The following is a 23,538-nucleotide window of genomic DNA, read 5'->3' as shown; positions in this document are numbered from 1 at the left end:
CAACTGGTTTTTATATTAATTATTAAGAATCGGAGGTAGTAGTTTTTATTTTAAATATAAAATTTTAATCTATTTTCTGACTTTGTCTTTTATTTTTATTATTTTTCTCAAATTAATTTATAAAATGGTATATAATATAATATTATATTTGAATATTTTTTAGTTAAGTAGCTTTCAGGAGTATTGTATTTTTCTAAAGACCAATAAATTGATTGGAAAATTGTTTAAACATCTCCTATTGCAAAATTTATTGTCCAACGGCATTTAGAAATTCAGGTTCGACTCTTCTTCACTTCTATATGTCATATTTTAAGATACGCAAACAGTTAAAAATATGTTATACACATCTAAAGAATAGTTGGGGCTAAAAATATGTTAATTGGCTTTTAAAACAAATTTCAAATACACAAATGGGGAATTTTGTCTTAACAATTTTTCTTAAATTAATCAAACAATGATATCTAAAGTGTTCCCTTTTTAATAAATAATATGATTTTTCCTCTTATTCTGTCTCTAAATAAAGCATTCGATGATAAGGAAGACTCCTAATTTTTTTATCGATCAATCCGATTTTTCAAAACCCAGGGGCGAGGCTGATTAATCTGAGGAATCATGTATGAGAATTAGAGGTGTTCAATTTGTCCTGTTCTGATTGTCCCGTCGTCCTGTCCTGGTCCCCGTGAGTTCGGGACGGGACGGGATAGTAACCGAGACGGGATAAAAACGAGATGAGACAGGACAGTAACCGGGACGAGACGGGGTCGTCCAGTCCCGTCCCGTCCCGGGTGTTTTTTTCTTTTAAAAATTATTTATTAATAATAATTATTAGATTATTCAATTTACTTATTAATAATAACTCTTATTTTTATGTTGATTTATAGCTCTTAAGTTGTAGTATTATCTCAACAAAATCTTCTTCCTCAATAAAATAATTCATAAAGTCATTATGTAGTGTTTTTTTTACAGTATTATTTTTACACCTTTTTTATGCTATATAATTGAGTTTTCTACATAATATTTTTTTTATAATGTTTTTATCTTTAAACGCCCAATAAAAAATAAGTATTATAACATAAAAAAATTCATATAAAAATTATAGTATTTCTTTTTTTTAAAAAAAAAAGGGAAGTGGGACGTTCTGGTCTCGTCCCGATTCCGTCACGGGACGGGACGGAACGGGACACAGGACAAAATCCCTGTTCCGTCCCATCTCGTGAACACCCCTAATGAGAATTATGGAAGAAAATTAATTATTTTGAGAAAATATTATGGATATAAAATTTACAAAGAACGACCAATATCTTTATAAAATCCAAATGGATGAAAATTCCCTTGTAATTAGTAACGTGGCTGTAAACTTTGTAAGTTAGGTTGTAAATTTCGGAAGATTAACTGTAATTTTTAAAAGATTACTCGCAAATCGGTTTGTAAATTATGAAATGGCTGTAAATAATATAATACCATTAGCTAATAGTGGATTTTGAAGCCGCCCTTTATAAGTTGTGATATTGAACGAGGTTATCTAGCTTAACTAAATAATATTACTTTAATTAATATTTAATTTACTATGAATTAAATTAGTTTTAACTAAATAGAAGGACATGTTTAAAATTGATTTTATCCAGAACGAACATATCTTATTAAATTAAATTATTTTAAGTGATTGGAAAACATTCCTAACATCTATCATAATTTCATCATGAATGGAATCATTGAAATTGTAATTAAATTGATATTGCAATTTAAAAAATTAAACATACATATCCTTAAATAAGTCATCAAATTATTCATAAAGGAAAATGATAATCTTCCGGTTCTAAATGAGTCTTACATTTAAAAAATTAAAAAAAAAAATATTGGACAGGTTTTGTTTGGGAAAATGATTGATACTGATGGTTTCCGTCACAATGCAAGAACTCAGGCATTAGTTTTCTTCATCGCAATAAAACCATTGTGAAAAATCTACTCCTGACCAAGAACGCTGTCACCACCGGCCGTTTAGCCTAGTGGTATGCGTGTGTGGGGTGTGCGAGTACGGGTTCGATCCCTTCTCTTGTAACTGAAAATAAGAACGCTGTCAGCTTGGCCGAGAAATTCTTAAGTGCACCCAGAACACCACATCATCTACACACTGCCCAATAAAAGCACAACATATCAGATGTCTTTATCCTATATGTTAACTTAGCTGGCAGCTTTCTGAGTCACAATTTTCTCTCTACGTTGCAAATTCACCGGCTCTCTCCTACTTCTTTACTAACCAGTGATCCCGTCGCTCTTCTCTCTTCCCTATCTCCCAAGTGCCAACTCATAGCCACCCATCGTCCTCCTCTCCCTCTTCCCATCTCTCTTCCCTTTCTCCCAACTCAACCACACAGACGTGGGCATCTTATGATGCTTCCCATTAAAAATATCTAAATTAAATGCTTTTACAATTTATCAATAACTTATGATGTTATCTCTTTTTTAATATAATCATTTAATTTGGAAAAAGGTAAACACTATTTTAGTTTTTGAAATTTCACTCTATTTTAATTTATGTCTTTGAAGTGATGTTGTTTTAGGAACTAAAAACACTTTCAAAAATAAAAAAAAATGTTAAACTAATCAAACTAGATTAAATTGGGCAGTGCATAGATGATATTGGGTGCACCGAAGAATTTCTCCAGCTTAGCTCCACTTGCTGCCAGAACGTGGTTTGTTAGATTGAAATATTCTCTCCAATCTTTTTTTTAAAATATAAAATTGAATTTTTTTAACTGGATTGCGTAAGCTACACTTTGAAAATGTCTAAATATTTAATATCTTTTTTTAATTAACTGTATGTCTCTTTTATCTCTTTTTTTTAAACTCATTCTCTCTTTCACTCACACTCTCCATAAATAATAATATCTTAAAATATTTTTTATATTTATTGTTTTTAATCAATTTTAACTCCTTTTGATATTTAATACTATGACTTGAAAATTTATACATTTACATGAAAAAGTTCGTACTATAACTTAGAAATTAAAAAAAAAATCATCTTCCTTATAAATATGATAGGAGGAGTATAGCTCGGCTTTTGCCTTGTAATTGATTAAAGCCCAAATATAAATTGGTAATTGTAATGAAACTTCTTAGTTCTTGGTACGTATTGGTATTGCTACTTTCCAACAAAAGCAACATTTTTTTTTTCCATTAAAACAGATTCATTCCATATAAACCAAAGATACATTGATCAAAAACATTCAACAAGAAATCTAAGAGAACTAGATTATCCTATATCAAAAGAAACGGATTGAAGGCCAATTTCAATAGGCTTCCATAACTCAGCTGGTGGACGACACACCCAGTCAGATGGGCAAGACCCAATTAAAGAGGCTCTAGCAACCCAATCAGTCACAGAATTTTATTAATACTAAAAAATGAATATAAAGTATCTAAAAGAAAATAGAACAGTAGCAACCGGAAACAGCTAAAAAAAAAACCAATTCAAAATACAAACAGAGCAAAAAATATAGAGAAAAAAGAACAAAGAGAACGAGGAAAAATTGGAAATAAATCCTAATTGAGAATTTAATTGGTAAATGGTACTTCTCTAGTCCTTAATATAAGAATAATTTAACTAATTTGATTAGATTAAGAAAATTAGGTAAGTTAGTTAATTATAAGAAATATGACACGTTTTTCTTAAAATGCCATAATCATCTTTTTTAATACCCTCTTTTCATATTCTACTTGATCGTGGTTGAAGGAGTATCCATAGGGGTAATTTAGAAAAAATTGATAAATATGAGAAATGAGTCTTATATTTAAGACCAAAACCAACTTAACAATTGGGTCCTATATTAAGGATCGAAGGAGTACTTAAGGATTTTATGCAACTTAACTTTATCAATGTATAGTTTAACTTCCCTTATTTGCAATCATGTTTTCTTGTGTCACATCTTCTTTTTGTGCAACTGAACTACTCATGTGTGCAACCCGTTGTCCGATATATGCAAGTTATCATCCTTCTATGCAAATTAGTTTCCTGTATCCGAATAATGTTTTGCGGAAATAATTTTTTTCTATATGCAACTCTACTTCCCTTATACACATTTTATTTTTCTGTGCAACCCATTGTCCTAAGAACCATTTTCTAATGAGGAATTCATCACCAATTTTGCCAAAGAACAAAACTAATCTTTAAAAAGTGTATTACTACGTTTTAAAATATATTATTTCACATTAAATATTCTTGAGAAAACTGAGATAAATTTTCATTTAAAAAATTTACTGAGATTGGTTCTTAGAACTTTGCGAACGAGCCCAATCCTTCAAGATGGATAATTGCTCACAAAATGATCACAGGGCCCTTGGGGTCCATGTACATGTACATGTACAACTCCTAGATCTCGTTTATTTAATAACATCTCCCATGGTAATCACCATTCCAATGTAAGTATATATTTTTAGATTTTAGTATAATATAATCATGTCTGATTAATTATAATCATGTAAATATTCTCTTGGAAATCTGGTCCTTGCTAAAGATATAAAACCCAATCCCAAGGACAACCATTTTACCAATAAATTAAATACATCTTTCTTATATAAAATGCAAAAAAAAAAAAAAAAAGGCCGCACTATACGTAATTTGGGAGGAACAAAAAACGGAACTAAACATTAAAACGATTGAGGTAATAATTCAATATTCAATGGGTTAAATTAGAGTAAATTCAGCCATATTAAAATAATATCATTTAATTGAAAATAACAAAATATAATAACATTAACGATCACCAATAATAAAAATAAGGAAATACAATAATAGTTTGATCGTAACAATAATAAAGTAAAATAACATTCAGAATTTTGATCTTTATGATTCTTTAATAATTAAAAATAATAATTATTGATACCAAAATTATTATTAAAATTCATTCAAATTTATAATGATTGATGTATTTGGAGCTGAATAAGAAAAAATAAAACCAATAACAATATAATCATTTAAACTAGTTTATATCAGTTTTCACCAGTTCAACTTTTGGCTAGCTCAGTACTCAAACCAAATTGGAGTACTAGCTGGTTCATTGATTTTTTGGTTAAAAAAATAAATTACTTTAAAATATTTATATTTATCATTTTTATTCAAACTAATTTATCGCATTTATAAATTAATATATAATCTAATAAGACATATAAATATTATAGAGATATTATATAACACATGCTATAATTAAGTAATTTAATAACTTAATTTTTTTCAAATGATTCAACTGGTTCTTATATTAATTATTAAGAACCAGAGGTTGTAGTTTTTATCTTAAACATAAGATTTGTTTTAATCTATTTTATGATTTTATCTTTTATTTTATTTTTTTCTCAAATTAATTTATTTAATTTATAAATTGGTAGATAACATAATGTTATATTACTATTAGAATATTTTAGAAAGACCGTGTCAATTTGTTAGTTATAACTTTCAGGAGTATTACAATTTTCTAAAGATTAATAAATTGATTAGAAAATTGTTTAAACATCTCCTATTGCAAAATTTATTGTCCAAAAGTATTTAGAAATTCAGGTTTTTGAGTGGGCGCAACTCTTCTTCAGTTGTGCGTAATATATTTTAGGCTATGCAAAATTAAAAATATGTTGTACATACCTGAAGAAGAATAGTTGGGGTTAAAAATATGTTGTAATTGGCTTTTTAAAAAAAATTCTAAATATATAAATGCGGAGTTTTGTTTTAACAATTTTCTTAAATTAATCAAACGATTATGCCTAAAGTGTTCCCTTTTTAATAAGTAATATGATTTTTCACTATAATTACATCCTTTTTCAATTAAATTTACACAGTAATGCATTTATTGTAGCATGCTAGAACTTTCAAAATCCTCATTTTGCCTAATGAGATTTGTAGGACACCCGACATGTCTGCCATGCACCATGACACATCTCCAGATCCAAAAGTGGTTGGAAGCAAATTGAGGGATATATTAGAGGTACGTACGCTTTATTCATGTTGAATACAAATGAATATGTATGGTTGTCTTATTTTCTTTTCCAATCCTGTCAATTCTTTTTCTTGAATTGGATGCAAATTAAAGGCAGAAGGTCAATTATGAACTAAACTAATGGGATTTACTGTCTTTGATCTGCCTGTCTGAAATAAAAGCAAACATATTATAATATTGACAAAAAAGAATTGGTCTCATATCAATGGAGTGGTTTTCATTTTCTATTTCCCTTTCTCAGATCTCTGATGCATCTCTGAAAAAAAAGGAAGATTGTTGTTGAGCTCTGTGACATCATTGCTACTCGTGGGGCCCGCTTAGCTGCCTCCGGAATTTTAGGCATGCTCAAGAAAACAAGAAGGGACATAGTTAAGGAGGGAGAGAAGCAAAAATCAGTGATAGTAATGGATGGAGGATTATTTGAACACTACACGAAATCTCGCACAAGCTTGGAGAATACTCTCAAGGAATTATTGGGAGACGAGGTAGCCGACACCATTGTCATTGAACACTCGAATGATGGCTTGGGCATTGGAGCAGCCCTTCTAGCAACATTTCGCTCTCAATATTTGGGAGTGGATGACTTTTGAAAATAAGGTTCATCCGACGCAGAAGAAGTGCAGAGGTTTCACTTTGTGTACCATTGAACCAGTAAGTCTATACTCCAGATTGCGGCTTTCTTTGGTGCTCGCTGGTTTTATACTGTAGCCATTGATGCTGCTCCTTTGCAGGTGGTTAGGGCGTTGATTCCCTCATTATGTTCAAGAATAAGGCGAGAGATGTGAACTGTACACTGGGTAGTTCCTGATAGCATATGGAGTGGATCAAGGCTTTCATGTACAAACAGGGCTATTACTATCATCATCATTATCAGCATTATTATTGTTGCTATTATTATTATAATTAAAATGATGCTGCCAAGCATTATCAATATCCAATCTTCTTTTCCTCTTTGAAGTCTTATTAGGAGAGTTAAAGCATCGAAGATTCTTATATTCTTTTCTACATAACTAAAATGCGTCCCTGTAGTGAGGTATTGTCGGCAAAGCCAACTTCATGGAGGGCCTACTAGCCGCCTGTGTTGCTATACACATCAACCCAAGTTTAGAGACAGGAAACATTTTATCTGCATAGCATGCTTCCTTAATTTCTTCATCTAGTACTTCTACGTCTCCACCAAGCTGCATTTGTTGCCTTGCCCAATGGGGCAAGAGATTGGTGTTCGTCTCCATGATTAACTTCTTTTCCAGTTGTCAGTTCCAATAGAACAACGCAAAAGTTATATACTTAAATCTTTATAGTGATTTTTCTTGTTTGAATATACTCTGCATCTGAAGCTGAAAATTCCCCTCAAAATGTAACTTATATACGTTGGTCAGAAATTTAAATGGGTAGGTTTAGCTGGAGCAATATAGCGGAATGAACTTGAGATAGACTATGGGCTTGTAGAGTATTCTTCTGGATAATTACCTGAGATAGAACAGATGGTGGTATGCTAAAATTCTTCCATATATTACATAGTGGTGATCATGCGTGAACATCTCTTTATTCACATATAGTGACCTTATTATACAACTTGAAGTTACATAATGAACTTATTCACTTACCTCAAAGGACAAAAATCATTTTCCACTTTTGAGCTATTTGGAAGTTGAGGTGAAACCAACATCTCCATGCTCTCAAGGCACAAGAATCTAAAGCAGTTGTTCTTTTGCTTCCACCACCACCAGATTCTGACTTTGTAGAAATTGATCTTGTTTGCCTTCTTCCTGCATCACCTGAAAGGATTTACTTCAATTGTGAGGCCAATAAGATTATAAATCATCATCAATATCCAATCTACTTTCCCTCTTGGGAATTCTTCAGCAGAGGAGCAACATTAAAGATTCCAGGACTCCTTTCTCCATAACCAAATGAGTCCCTGCAATGAAGTAGTATTTGCAGAACTTCCTTCATGGAAGGCCGACTAGCTGGTAGTATTGCAGTACACATCACCCCAAGCTTGAATACGCGGCATATTTCATCCACATAGCATACTTCCTTAATTTCTTCATCTAAAACTTCTTTTACATCTCCACCCAGCTGCATGTGGCGCCATGCCCATTCTGCAAGAAATGAGTGTTCATCTCCCCAATTTGCTTCTTTTCTAGTTGTTAGTTCTAGTAAAACCACCCCAAAGCTATACACATCAATCTTTTCATTGATTCTGCTTGTTTGAATATATTCTACATTCCAAAGCGAAAATTCGTGTTAGATAGAATCCCGTATATGCATAGAAAAACATGAAAGAGATAGAAACATGGTGCAAGTAATTCACCTGGAGCAATATAGCCAAATGATCCAACTACACCTGACATGGTGAGTTCATTTGGCTTGATCAACATTTTTGCTAGACCAAAGTCTGCGACTTTTGCATTGAATTCCAAATCCAAAAGAATGTTACTTGTTTTAATATCACGATGAATGACAGGAGGGAAGCAATCATGGTGCATATAGCTCAGACCTTGTGCAGCTCCAATGGCTATTTGCAATCTTTTTTGCCAATCAAGAAAAGCATTACGGTTTAACCTATTCTTCTTTCTCAACCAACGATCAAGGCTATTGTTTTCTAGATATTCATACACAAGCATCAAAGAATCCTCACTTGAAATACAACACAATAGCTTCACAATATTGTTGTGATGAATGTTGCTCAAAATCTTAACTTCTGCTAAGAATGCATCCACAAGTTTTTGCCTCCTTTTCTTGTTATTCATTATCTTCTTCACAGCAACATAGCCTAAACCATCGATAGGGACTTGGTATACAGTACCAAACCCACCTCTGCCTATTATATTATGATCTGTCAATGATGGCACAATGTTTATTTCATTGAAACTTAACCTGTAAAAGGAAGTCAACTTGCATGAAGTATCCAATTCTTGCTTTGTTGATTTGTATAGTCTAATAATTAAGGGTAAAATCAAGAAGGCTGGTAAAGAGGCCACTACCACTAGGCCTATGATCAAAGCAAGAGACACATATGATCTGTTGTTTGGTCTTTGAAGGCCAGAACCAGAATTGCACAAGGGAAGGTTTAGCCTCTTGGTATCAACACAGAGACCAGAATTGTTTAGAAAGCTGTCAGAATAGACAAGGTTTTCAAATTCACTAGGAATCTTCCCGGTGAAAAAATTTGAGGAGAGATTGAGGTTTATGAGGGTCATTGACAATTTACCAAGTTGAGGAGGAATATGACCAGAGAGCTGATTATTTGACAAATCTAGTTGGTATAGGACATGTAAACTTTCAAAAGAATGTGGGATTTGTCCAGAGAGTTGATTGTGGCTCAAATTTAGGGCACCGAGAAATTTCCAAAATATGACATCTGATGGAAGTGGCCCCGTTAGCTGGTTTTGATCAAGCAACAATTCTCTTGCGGAATACTTCCATTGAAGAAATTGTTACTAACTTTAAACTCGATCAAATTCTTCGAGGTAGATACTCCTGCTGGAATTCTACCAGAGAATTGATTGTTGCTGATAGACAGACTTGAAAGATTCCAACCCAATCTTTGAGGTAGCTCGTCGATGAACTGGTTGTCGCTGACTGCTAAAGTCATCAAATTTTGTGATGTCCAAAGGCCGTCAGGGATTTTGCCAGAAAAACTATTATTATCAAGAAACAAGTGCTTCAGGCTATTGTAGCTCCCTAATGATTCTGACAGCTCCCCGCTTAGATTGTTGTCATAAGCACTTACACCAACTAACTTGCCATTATAACATAAATCCTCTGGCAATTTTCCTGTCAATCTATTCGTCGCAACCTGGAAGGTTACGAGTGGCAAATAACGACCGAAGTAAGGAGGAAGAGTGCTTGATAGTTGGTTTCGGAAAACCATGAAGTCTGCTAGAGCTGGCAGATGAGCAAGGCTTTCGGGTATCTCTCCTGATAGTTGATTCATATCCAAACTCAAGAGTGTTAGCTTTTTGAGGCTCCCTAAACCATCTGGTATTTTTCCAGTAAGAATATTGCGTGAAATATCAAGTATAGTCAGATTCAAAGCTTCAATTTTTGCAGGTATTTCCCCAGATAGCCTATTTTTCCAAAGATACAATATGCTGAGATTCTTCAAAGCAAACAAACCACTGGGGATTTGCCCACTTAAGCCATTCTGTGATAAATTCAATTCCACCAAACTGACCAGTTCTCCAACACTTTCTGGAATTTTCCCAATCAAATTCTCGTTTTCCTCCAAGCATAACAATTCAAGATTGGACAAGTTGCCTATTTCATTAGGTATACTGCCGTTGAATTCACACCAATGAAATTGAAGACTTCTCAGCTCCTTCAACCTTCCAATGCTGGCCGGAATGTCACCGGAGAATTCATTGGTGCCAAGATTAAGGAAATGCAGGTTGGCCAATCGTTCAATGTCATTTGGAATCGGACTTGAAAAGTTGTTTTGGGAGAGGTCAAGGTACTCAAGCTTGGAGCAATTGTAGAGAAATTTTGGGAACTCCCCAGGGAAATAATTAAGCTGAAAATCAATAAAGGTGAGATTTTTAAGGTCACAGAGGAAAGGAGGTATCGTTTTGATGATGTTCAAGTCACCAAAATCTAATTTTGTGACAGAATCATTGGTGCAGTTGATGCCAGGCCAAGAACAATGAGAGGAATCCGATGGGGCCCATTGATTGAGGGATGGATGAAGGTGTTGTTTTATGTTCAATAGGACTGCGTGTTCTTGATCATAAAGGTGAGACTTATTAGTCTCAGTATCACTCAGAACAATAAAAAAGAAATAGAAGAAGAAGAAAATGGAGTACAAGTAATGTGGCATTTTGGCAAGCAATTGGGTATGCTAACAAATTCTTGTTTTACTCACCAAATTATTGCTCCAAGAAGATGAAGATATAAGAGATGCACCTCCACTTTCCAATCTCGAACTTGGTTGACGACTTAGAAAAAGGCAATGTACAAAAAACCGGACCGATCACTAAACCGATTAAGATAGTGGGTTAAGGGTTAATGGGTCAGATCGGGGTTGAACCGGATTCAAACCGGTTATAATTAAAAATAAAATAATATTTAAAAATTACCATATTAAATAGTAAAAATATTACATATTACATAAAAGAACGTGTGATATTAATATTTTATTTTTATGTAAAGGATTAGAGGAGGAGAGATCAGAGATCACGTGCTGCACTTTCAAAATAATAATAATTAAAAACCTAAAATGATGCAAGACATGTCATAGCCTCATAGCTACAGATTAGCCATCATTACTTCAGCCTTCCTCTTTTCTTGTTCCATGAGTTTATCTTCCCAATTCCATCATTCACATTAGAAAAACACAGCTTTTTTTCCTTCGAGCTTCATGCCCCAAGCCCATTTTATTCTCCCAGGCATATTGATATGTATTTGCACGATCTATGTCACACCTTACTTATATAGTACCTTAGTAGTCATTTAGAACCATTCCAAACCACTTTGGATGGTCTTAAACTTGAAAATTTTAATTTGGACGTTAATTTTCGGAAAATTACTGTTCACTGTCTAGTTTTCATATTACAGGTCCAACTTTGAAAAATCATAACTAATTCTAGAAAAATCGTATGGAGGTGTTCCAAAATTCTACGGAAAGCTCTTTCAATACTCTTTAAGGGAAAAATATTCAACTGAACTCATCCTCATTGAAAACGTACAGTTTATTGGATTAAGATTACTATTTGTTTGGTAAAATCTGGACTTTTCAGATTCTGCGCCTTAACTTTGAAAATTCATATCTCTTCGTATACACATCCAAATGATGTGTTCTACCCATGGATTTAAAGCTCACAGAGTGTACTTTAAGCATGCCAAATTTCAGAACCAGATATGAACAGTAACTAATTCAAAAAAGCCATCAAATCAGCACGTAATTCTTCCAATTTTCACATAGATCCACTTGGATCTACCATACTTTGAAGTGTTCTAGCAAGATCTAACAACCAAACTCCCTTCCCCACTCATCAACCATTTCGACCAGCCATCAAAAGGAAGAGAAGACAGATTTTTCAACCTTAAAAGAGAAGGAAAACAAGACAAGAACACATCTAGAACCAAGATCTCACCTTGAATCCTTGATTGATGACCAAAGTTGATAGCTTTTCCTTGGTTCTCCTTCAAAACCCTCTCTTTTCCCTCTTCCTCTCACTTGGACAAAATTCCATCAGCAATTAGGAGGAGAAGAAGCTCATTAATGTGTACAAAATATCCCACCAACCATCATTAATGTTATGCCAAGTGTCATTAGCCTACTTAATCTTAATCCTCTCTTTTAATTAACTTAAATCATAATGTAATTAAATTCCAAAGTCAAGATCCTCTCCATTGGTAGCTTGACACTTGGAAAGCTTTAATTACCATCCATTAAAGGCTTGACAAGTGGCAACTTGTGGCCCAAGTAAAGTGCAAGACTCTGATTAATACTTTATTGGTGCACTTTTACTCCGGGTTTAACTTCTTTTCTCTAATTACAGTGCTCTGGCCTCTGTAATTATTTTCTGTCAGATCCATAAATTCTCTTTAATTCTAGAGAGTATCTATGAATTTTCTTAGCCCATAACACTTCCTTTAAGCCTTGCATAAAATTCATTTACTAGAATACCCTTTTATCGGCAAAACCGGCTCTTTAATTTCTTAAAGCCACTTTACTGGCCTTTTGGTTGCGGGACTAATTTTATAAATTAGTACAACCTTTCAACCATTTAACCGCATTTTTGTATACACTTTTGAGGTCTCTTGCTATTTCAAATAATTACCTCAAACAGTATACTTTTTACCGGTCACAACCTCATAAATTCAATTTAAGCTGCCTTAGGGGTATTTTCATCTTTTCTCTTCATAGAAGAGTCTTAGAATATTATTTTCCATTTTCTGGGATTTTCTTGGAATTTTCTGTACACTCTTCCATTTTTGCCCTTGCTGGTCATAACTTTTTGAATTTACGGTTTTACCCCTGCTTAAGCCTAACCTCATAGAACCATCTCTTTGAGGTTTCTAACTTACCCATTGGCCTGTATTTAGCCTCTTTTCTCTTTTTGGGCCTTCGAGACTTTACTGGAGCCTTTAACCTTAATTATACTCGAGCCCCTGAAAACTTTTACTTTGCAGTTTAGTCCTTGAAACTGCTTTAACTTCCTTTCTCGTCTTTGGGACTTCTGCTCACAGGGGTCTGGTAACCTATTTAATTTAGGCTATTTTTGGATTCTAGGCCTAAAAGTCTGGATGTTACAATCTACCTGGCTCATCTTCTCCGATCTAGCCTTTTGTATAGCTACCCTTACTTCTGTCAATATCTTCTCTAGAGCAGTGGACTTGGTTTTTTCATCTAGCTTCTTCACGTTAAGTACCGAGGCATTTTTCTTGTTTGAACCAATATGGAACTTCTTTATCAACTTTTGCTCGGAGTACTTGATTCACGGCTTTCTAGCTACGTAGATCCTCATCGGAGTGCTTCTTTCTCCTTCTCTAACTTCCTTCTCGTTTTCTTTTTCAGTGACTCACTGACTCCTTTTTCTTTTTTGAGCTCTGCGTTTTTTTTCCCTTCCCCCACAAAGTGAACCGGGTAACCCACCAAACCCAGCGGTTTTCCGGGTTTTGACCGGCTTGCACCGGTTTAACCGGTTCACCGCCGATTTAGATTCTTCCCGGTTCAAGAGGTGAACCAGACCGGACAAGTGGCCGATTCACCGATTCCTAGTTTGAACCGGCCGGTCCGGTCCGGTTTTTTGAACATTGGAAAAAGGAGTCAAGGCCATTAGAGTGGCCCTGTAGTGGAAAGTGAAAACAGACAAAAGATGTCGACGTAAAGGGAGCAGGGGAAGACCTTTACCTGCGCAAAAAGCTAACAACCCACTGAGCCGGATTTGGATTCTCTCCATTTCTTCTACCATCCTCTTCTCCTCCACTTCCTTTTTTGTTCCCTCACAACCATTGGATCAAACAGTTAATAACTATAATAAAAAAAAGTTGAAAAAATTTGCTCTGTAAAAACAGTTTGTAGATATGAGCTGTTTAAATTAGATTTTAACAGTTTAAATTTATTTATCTATTTTTATAATTATATTTACTTTTATAAAATGTTGTAAAATATTAAATCTGGACTATTGAAGTTTTAATCCAATGGTAGTGAAGGGCCAAAAAAGTTAGTGGAGGGGAAGGGAATGGGAGAAGAAGTGGAGAGAATCCAAATCTCACTGAGCCTCGCAATAAACAGATTTTTCAAGACCGCTCCTTTTCCTCAGACTCTATAGTTCACTCTATGACTGTACTCCCTGAAAACACTCTGAGAGCTAGGAATATTTTGGATTTATCTATGAACAGGTGACTTCGTTTTTGTTCCACGCTCTCGGTTTGGCTTTTGTAAAGTTATCTGATTTTGATTAATATAAACAAACCTTTCATTTAAAAAAAGAAGAAGCTAACAACGCATTCGTGATTCCTCAGCTGCAAATTTTCTGCGTTCGTTTTTACTCATAGTTTTTGAATATCGGAACTAATTAAATGCTATACTTAAGAATTGAATAATTTGGAGTGATTAAAAAAATAATAAATTATTTTAAAGTATTTATATTTATTATTTTTTTAAAACTAATTTACCTCACTTATAATTTAATATACAATCTAATAAGGCATATAAATATTTTAGAGATATTATGTGACTTATGTTACAATTAAGTAATTTAATAATTTTTTTAATTATTTAACTGATTCTTATATTAATTATTAAGAACCGGAGGTAGTAGTTTTTATTTGAAATATAAGATTTTAATCTATTTTATAATTTTATCTTTCATTTTTGTGATTTTTCTCAAATTAATTTATTTAATTTATAAATTGGTAGATAATATAATGTTACATTGTACTATCTTCGGTCCTTAATACAATATCCTGTTTAATTTTTATTTTGGTCCTAAATATAAGACCTTAATCTATTTTGTCTCTCATATTTATTCATTTTTTACCAAGATAGTCCTTCTAATAATATTAGTTCTAACCAATATACTTAATTAGTAAGGATGTTTTAGAAAATACAATACCTATTTATAACAAATAACTAGCTTAACTTATTTTCTTAATCTACTCAAATTAGTTAACTAGTTCTTATATTTAGGACTGGAGGTAGTAGTATTTTAGGGAGATCATGCCAATTGTTAGTTAGTATTACATTTTTTTAAAAACTAATAAATTGGTTGAAAAATTGTTTAAACATCTCCTATTTCAAAATTTATTGTCCAACAGTATTTAGAAATTCATGTTCGATTCTTCTTCAGTTCTGTATGACATAAATAGGTTGTACACATCAATAGTTGGGGCTAAAAATATGTTGTACTTGGCTTTTCAAACAAATTTCAAATAAATAAAGGGAAAATTGCAAATAAAGACCCCTCAATATATAAAATAGCAATCAGGGACCCTAAATTTGAGAAATTGCTCACAAGGACCCGGTCCCAATTTGCAATTATGAAATCATGGTCAAATTACCAAAATACCCCTCTTTAATTTTTTTTTCCAAAAAACAACACCACTGCCTCGCCGGAATCCGGCCGCCGGCGCCGGAGTTCCGGCGGCCGGAGCTCCGCCACCTCGATCGCCGGAGCTCCGATTCCGGCAGCCTTCCTTTATTTTTTTTTGAAATTGTTTTTTTTTTTAAATTTAAAATTGGGGGGAAGTGAGGTTGGGGGGATTTGATCCCCCAACCTCATGCTTTCCAAAATTAGGAATGACCATTGAGCCAACAAATTTTTGCTAACATTATAATACCAAAAAAAATATAAGTTAACTCATTTACTCTTGTTCCAGGTGATAACAAGAATACATTTGAAAATAACAAGTTCTGATTATAAAATAACAAGTTTGGGATTAAAATTTAACAACATGTTTTTTTTATAACAACACACCCTGTTGCAGGTGATAACAATAATACATTTGAAAATAACAAGTTCTGATTATAAAATAACAAGTCTGGGATTAAAATTTAACAACACATTTTTTTTTATAACAACACACTCTGTTGCAGGTGATAACAACAATACATTTGAAAATAACAAGTTCTGATTATAAAATAACAAGTCTGGGATTAAAATTTAACAACACATTTTTTTATAACAACACACTCTGTTTCAGGTGATAACAACAATACATTTGGAAATAACAAGTTCTGATTATAAAATAACAAGTCTGGGATTAAAATTTAACAACACACTCTGTTGCAGGTGATAACAACAATACATTTGAAAATAACAAGTTCTGATTATAAAATAACAAGTCTGGGATTAAAATTTAACAACACATTTTTTTTATAACAACACACTCTGTTGCAGGTGATAACAACAATACATTTGAAAATAACAAGTTTTGATTATAAAATAACAAATCTGGGATTAAAATTTAACAACACATTTTTTTTATAACAACACACTCTGTTTCAGGTGATAACAACAATACATTTGGAAATAACAAGTTCTGATTATAAAATAACAAGTCTGGGATTAAAATTTAACAACACACTCTGTTGCAGGTGATAACAACAATACATTTGAAAATAACAAGTTCTGATTATAAAATAATAAGTCTGGGATTAAAATTTAACAACACGTTTTTTTTATAACAACACACTCTGTTTCAGGTGATAACAACAATACATTTGGAAATAACAAGTTCTGATTATAAAATAACAAGTCTGGGATTAAAATTTAACAACACGTTTTTTTTATAACAACACACTCTTTTCAGGTGATAACAACAATACATTTGGAAATAACAAGTTCTGATTATAAAATAAGAAATCTAAAATTAAAATTTAACAACACATTTTTTATAACAATTAATTATTTTATACTTTTGAAAAATAAATTATTTATAACTTATAAAAGTATTTTAAATCTATTTAATTTGCTAAAAAAATAATTTTTATCTCCAATTTATAATCAAAACTTGAAGTGTAATTTATTATAGATTAAAAATACTTTTTTATTGTTCAAATTTATAAATAAAATTTAGGGAAAATGACAACACACTTTTTAATTTTTTTTAAAAAATTTTTAATCTATATATCTATACAACTCATTATAATATTTTTATATTATTTCATTCTTTAAATATTAAAATTTATTATTAAGTATTTAAATATTATAGTATAATTTATTATTTCATTCTTTAAATATTAAAAATAGTTTTATATTTAAAGAAAAAAAATAGTATTTTTAATTATAAATTAGATATAAATTTAAGCAATCAAAAAGTATTTTTAATCTACAATAAATTGTACTATTTATAATTTATAAGAAGTATTTTGATTTATAATGAGTTGTATAGATATATAGATTAAAAATTTTTTAAAAAAAATTAAAAAAGTGTGTTGTCATTTTCCCTAAATTTTATTTATAAATTTGAACAATAAAAAAGTATTTTTAATCTATAATAAATTACACTTCATGTTTTGATTATAAATAAGTTATAAATAATTTATTTTTCAAAAGTATAAAATAATTAATTGTTATAAAAAATGTGTTGTTAAATTTTAATTTTAGATTTCTTATTTTATAATTAGAACTTGTTATTTTCAAATGTATTGTTGTTATCACTTGGAATAAAATGTGTTGTTATATAAAAAAAAAAGGTGCTCTTAAATTTTAATTCCAGACTTGTTATTTTATAATCAGAACTTGTTATTTCCAAATGTATTGTTGTTATCACCTGAAAAAAAGTGTGTTGTTATAAAAAAAACGTGTTGTTAAATTTTAATCCCAGACTTGTTATTTTATAATCAGAACGTGTTATTTCTAAATGTATTGTTGCTATCACCTGAAACAGAGTGTGTTGTTATAAAAAAAAACGTGTTGTTAAATTTTAATCCCAGACTTGTTATTTTATAATCAAAACTTGTTATTTTCAAATGTATTGTTGTTATCACCTGCAACAGAGTGTGTTGTTATAAAAAAAACGTGTTGTTAAATTTTAATCCCAGACTTGTTATTTTATAATCAGAACTTGTTATTTCCAAATGTATTGTTGTTATCACCTGAAACAGAGTGTGTTGTTATAAAAAAAATATGTTGTTAAATTTTAATCCCAGACTTGTTATTTTATAATCAGAACTTGTTATTTTCAAATGTATTGTTGTTATCACCTGCAACAGAGTGTGTTTTTATAAAAAAAACGTGTTGTTAAATTTTAATCCCAGACTTGTTATTTTATAATCAGAACTTGTTATTTTCAAATGTATTGTTGTTATCACCTGCAACAGAGTGTGTTGTTATAAAAAAAAACGTGTTGTTAAATTTTAATCCCAGACTTGTTATTTTATAATCAGAACTTGTTATTTTCAAATGTATTCTTGTTATCACCTGGAACAAAAGTAAATGAATTAACTTATTTTTTTTTTGTATTATAATGTTAGCAAAAATTTGTTGGCTCAATGGTCATTCCTAATTTTGGGAAGCATGAGGTTGGGGGATCAAATCCCCCCAACCTCACTTCCCCCCAATTTAAAAAAAAAAACAGTTTCAAAAAAAAATAAAGGAAGGCCGCCGGAATCCGGCCGCCGGCACCGGAGCTCCGGCGGCCGAGGTGGCGGAGCTCCGGCCGCCGGAACTCCGGCGCCGGCGGCCGGATTCCGGCGAGGCAGTGGTGTTGTTTTTTGGAAAAAAAAATTAAAGAGGGGTATTTTGGTAATTTGACCATGATTTCATAATTACAAATTGAGACCGGGTCCTTGTGAGCAATTTCTCAAATTTAGGGTCCCTGATTGCTATTTTATATATTGAGGGGTCTTTATTTGCAATTTTCCCATAAATAAATGGGGAGTTTTGTTTTAATAATTTTCTTAAATTAACGAGACGGTGATACCTAAAGTGTTCCCTTTTCAATAAATAATATGATTTTTCCTCTTATTCTGTCTCTAAATAAAGCATTCGATGATAAGGAAGACTCCTAATTTCTTCATCAATCAATATGATTTTTCAAAACCTAGGGGCGAGGCTGATTAATCTGAAGATTCGTGCATGAGAATTATGGAAGAAAATTAATTATTTACAAAAAAATCATGAATTTAAAATTTACAAAGAATGACCAATATTTTTATAAAATCCAAATGGATAAAATTTCCCTTGTGATTGGTAACATAGTTGATTCTAAATTTTATAAGTTAGATTGTAAATTTCGGAAGATTAACTGTAATTTTTAAAAAATTACTTGCAAATCAGTTTGTAAATTATGAAATGGTTGTAAATAATATAATACCATTAGCTAATAGTGGATTTTGAAGCCGCCCTTATAAGTTGTGATATTTAATGAGGTTTTCTATCCTAACTAAATAATACTATCTTCTGTCCTAATTATAAGAGCTAGTTGACTAATTTAAAGAGATTAAGAAAAGAAGTTAAGTTAGTTATTTGTAATAAATATGTGTTGTTTTTTCTAAAATATCCTTGTTAATCAATTATATTGGCTAGAACTACTATTGTTAGAAGGATTGACTTGAAAAAAAATGTATAAATATAAGAGACAAAGTGAATTGGGGTTTTATATTTAGGACCAAAATAAAATTCAAATAAGGTCTTATATGAAGAACCAAAAGTAGTATTACATTAATTAATATTTAATTTAATATCAATTAAATTAGTTTTAAACTAAATAGAAGAACATGTTTAAAATTGATTTTTATCCAAAACGAACATATCTTATTAAATTAAATTATTATAAGCGCTTGAAAAACATTCCTAACATCTATCACAATTTCATCATGAATGGAATCATTGATATTGTAATTTAGAAAATTAAACATATATATCCTCAAACAAGTCCAATCAAATTATTTATAAAGAAAAATGATACTCTTCTTACTCTAAATTATATTATAAAATGAGTAAGAAGAGTATATTGGATAGGTTTTGTTAGGGAATTGATTGATACCGATGGTCTGCATCACAATGCAAGAACTCAGCCGTTAGTTTTCTCCATTCCAATTAAATGATTACGATAAATCTGCTCTTGAGCAAGACCGCTGTCAGCTTAGCCCCACTTATTGCCACAGTTGGGAAGTGTCAAAGCGGCTTGTTAGATTGCAATATTCTCTCCAGTCTTTTTTTTAAAATATAAACTTCAATTTTTTTTAATTAACTGTATGTCTCTCTTATCTCTGTTTTTCTGCTCATTCTCTCTTTTACTCACACTCTCCATAAATAAAGATATTTTAATATATATTTTTATGTCATTAATATAGGACCCAATTGTTGAGTTAGTTTTGGTTCTAAACATAATACCCATTTCTCATATTTATCAATTTTCTCTAAATTATCCCTATGAATACTCCTTCAATCATAATCAAATAGAAGAGGGAGATGAGATATTAAGAAAGATGATTATGGTGTTTTAGGAAAAATGTGTCACATTTCTTATAATTAATTAACTTATCTAACTTTTTTAATTTAATCATATTAGTTAAATGAATCTTATATTAAGGACCGGAGGAGTATATTTATTGTTTTTAATCAATTTTAACTATTTTTAATATTTAATACTACCATAAGTCCTTAATATAAGATCTCAATTTACTTTGTCTCCAATATATATCTATTTTGCCATCAAACAATTCATGTATTAGTTGTATATGTTAAGAAGCTAGCATCAATAGGTAATTTAAACATAGCTGATTAATAAGGGTATTTTTGGGAAGACAATATCTATTTATCACAAATAACTAACTTAACTAACCTCCTTAATCTCCCCATATTAATCAACTATGTCTTATATCAAAGATCGGATGATGACTTGAAAATTTATACATTTACATGAAAATATTAGTACTATGACTAAGAAAAAGTTAGTACTATGACATAGAAATAAAATAAAAGAAAAATTATCGTCCTTACAAATATAACAGGAGGAGTATTGGTGGGCTTTTGGCTTGTAATTGATTAAAACCTAAACATAAATTGGTAATTGTAATGAAACTTCTTCGTTCATAGCATGTATTACTATATTCTAACAAAAAACAACATTTTATTAAGGAAAAATTGCAAAAAAAGACCTTGGAATTAAAAATGGAGATAGGGACCCTTGACAACTTCATTATAGCTTTTGACAATAATAATATGTCATGAAGTTGTCAAAACCCAAAGTGAAGTTGTCAAGAGTCTCTATCTGTATTTTTGCAATTCCAATATCTTTTTTTTTCAATTTCCCCTTTTATTAATGCTAAAAAATGAATACAAGGTATCCAAAAGAAAACAGAACAATGGCAACCAAAAACAGCTAGAAAAAAGAAACAAAAACAATCCAAACTAAAAACAGAACCAAAAAAAATACAGAGAAAAAACAACAAAAAGAACAAGAAAAAGTTGAGAATAAATCCCTGACTAAGAATTTAATTGGTAAATGGTACCTAAGAATTTTGCGTAACTTCACTTTCTCAATGTGCAACTTGACTTTTCTTATGTGCAATTCATTTTCCCCTATGTGTAATCATATTTCTTTGTGTCACATTTTCTTTTTGCACAATCGAACTTCTCATGTGTGTAACCATCTTCTCTCATATGTAAGTTATCATTTTTATGTGCAAATTAGCCTCTTGTATGTGAATAATGTTTTGTGCAAATAATCTTCCCTATGTGCAACTCAACTTTCTTTTTGTGTATTTTATTTTCTTTTGTGCAACCCATCGTTCTAGGAACCATTTGTTAATTAATTTTCTAATGAAGAATTTATCACCAATTTTGTCAAAGAACAAAACTAATCTTTGAAAAATGTACTGCTACATTTTAAAATATATTATTTCACATTAAATACTTTTGAGAAAACTGGGATAAATTTTCATTTGAAAAATTTTCTGGTCCTCAGAACTTTGTGAAGGATTGGGGTCTTCAAGATAGATAAATTTGCTCATAAAATGATCACAATGCCCTTAGAGCACATGTACATGTACAACTCCTAGATCTCGTTTATTTAATAACATCTCCCATGGTAATCACCATTCCAATATAAGCATATATTTTTAGATTCTAGTATAATATAATCATGTCTGATTAACCATAATTAGGTAAATAATCTCTTGAAAATCTGGTCCTTGCTAAAGATATAAAACCCAATCCCAAGGACAACCATTTTACCAATAAATTAAATACATCTTTCTTATATAAACTGTGAAAAAATAGGCCGCACTATGCATAATTTGCGAGGAACAAAAAAGCAGACCAGACATTAAATTAGTTGATGCAGTGGTTCAAGGATCAGTGTGTTAAACCAAGATCAACTTAGGGTCAAACTGGTCATATTAAAATAATATCATTTAAATGAAAATAACAAAATACAACAACATTAACAATAACTAATAACAAAATATAAGAAAATACAAAAATAGTTTGATCATAATAATAATAAAGCACAACAATATTAAGAACTTTGATCTTTATAAATCTTTAATAAGTAAAATTAATAATCATTGATACTAAAATCATTATTAAAATTCATTCAAATGTATAGTGATTGATATATTAGGAGTTAATGAATAAGAAAATATAGGACCGATAACAACATAATAATCCAAACCGGTTTACATCAGTTTCCACCTGTTCAACTTTTGGCTAGTTCAGCACTCTAACTTGGTCACACCACTGGCTAGTTCACGATTTCGGTTGAACTGGTTGATTCAATTTGTCTTTTTCCTTCATAATTTGGGAATAATTAATATAACTTGTTATAATTTTTATTTTATATTTAACATAACTGATAATCTTTGATATCACAATTCTACTTATTTTAGAAATAAGAGAGGACTTTCAAATTCAAATATTTTATATGCAAAAAAAAAGTATGTATAATTATACATACTCCACCCAATTTTAAATATACGAGTTAGTTAAAAAGTGTGTTTTAATCCTAAATATATAATACTCTCCATATGTTTCGTCCTCCACATTTATACCACATCAAGTCATTAATATAAGAATTAGATATCTAATTTGAGGATATGAAGGAGATTAATTTAGTTGGTTATTTGTTATAAATGTGTGTTGACATTTCTAAACTATTTTTTTGAGTCATATGCATTGGAATACCCTTTGGTGGAACCTCTCACGATTAATAGAGATAGCTTAGGGAAAATGAGAGGTAAAATAATTTGAACTCTTATATTTAGAACCAAACCTAACTCCCAACTAACCTCATATTAAGAACTAGAGAGGTAGTAATATTTTCTCCAAATTATCTTTATTAATTGCACTTATTAAAAGAGTTTCTATGAAAAATACAAATGATTAAAAGAGATATAATAAAAAAAACCAATACAAATATTTTACAAATAACTAATTTAATTAATTTTTTTAATCCACATTTGTTATTTAGCTCTTGTAGCTCTTATACAAGAGATAGAGAGAAAAGAGACAGTTGAAGATCAAATGTAATTCTCACATATATTTACATCATCTGTCAATTCATTCTACAAAAAATGAAATGAGATTTACAAGTTACAGCACATTATGAGCCATCTCAGGCCCCAACATTTCATAACACAACATAAATCTGG

General features: G+C 31.1%; 1 pseudogene; it reads right to left on the bottom strand.

Annotated features, from left to right (window-relative positions):
* Positions 1-7,823: 7,823 nt before the first annotated feature.
* On the bottom strand, positions 7,824-10,806 carry LOC114749910 (receptor-like protein kinase 5; annotated as a pseudogene).
* Between the last annotated feature and the right edge of the window lie 12,732 nt (positions 10,807-23,538).

This window comes from Neltuma alba, unplaced genomic scaffold, assembly GCF_004799145.2.
Source record: "Neltuma alba isolate B1F8T4 unplaced genomic scaffold, ASM479914v2 tig00006221_pilon, whole genome shotgun sequence".
NCBI lineage: Eukaryota > Viridiplantae > Streptophyta > Magnoliopsida > Fabales > Fabaceae > Neltuma > Neltuma alba.
Note: the sequence above shows the minus strand (reverse complement) of the source record. Positions and strands in the feature narration are given on the sequence as shown.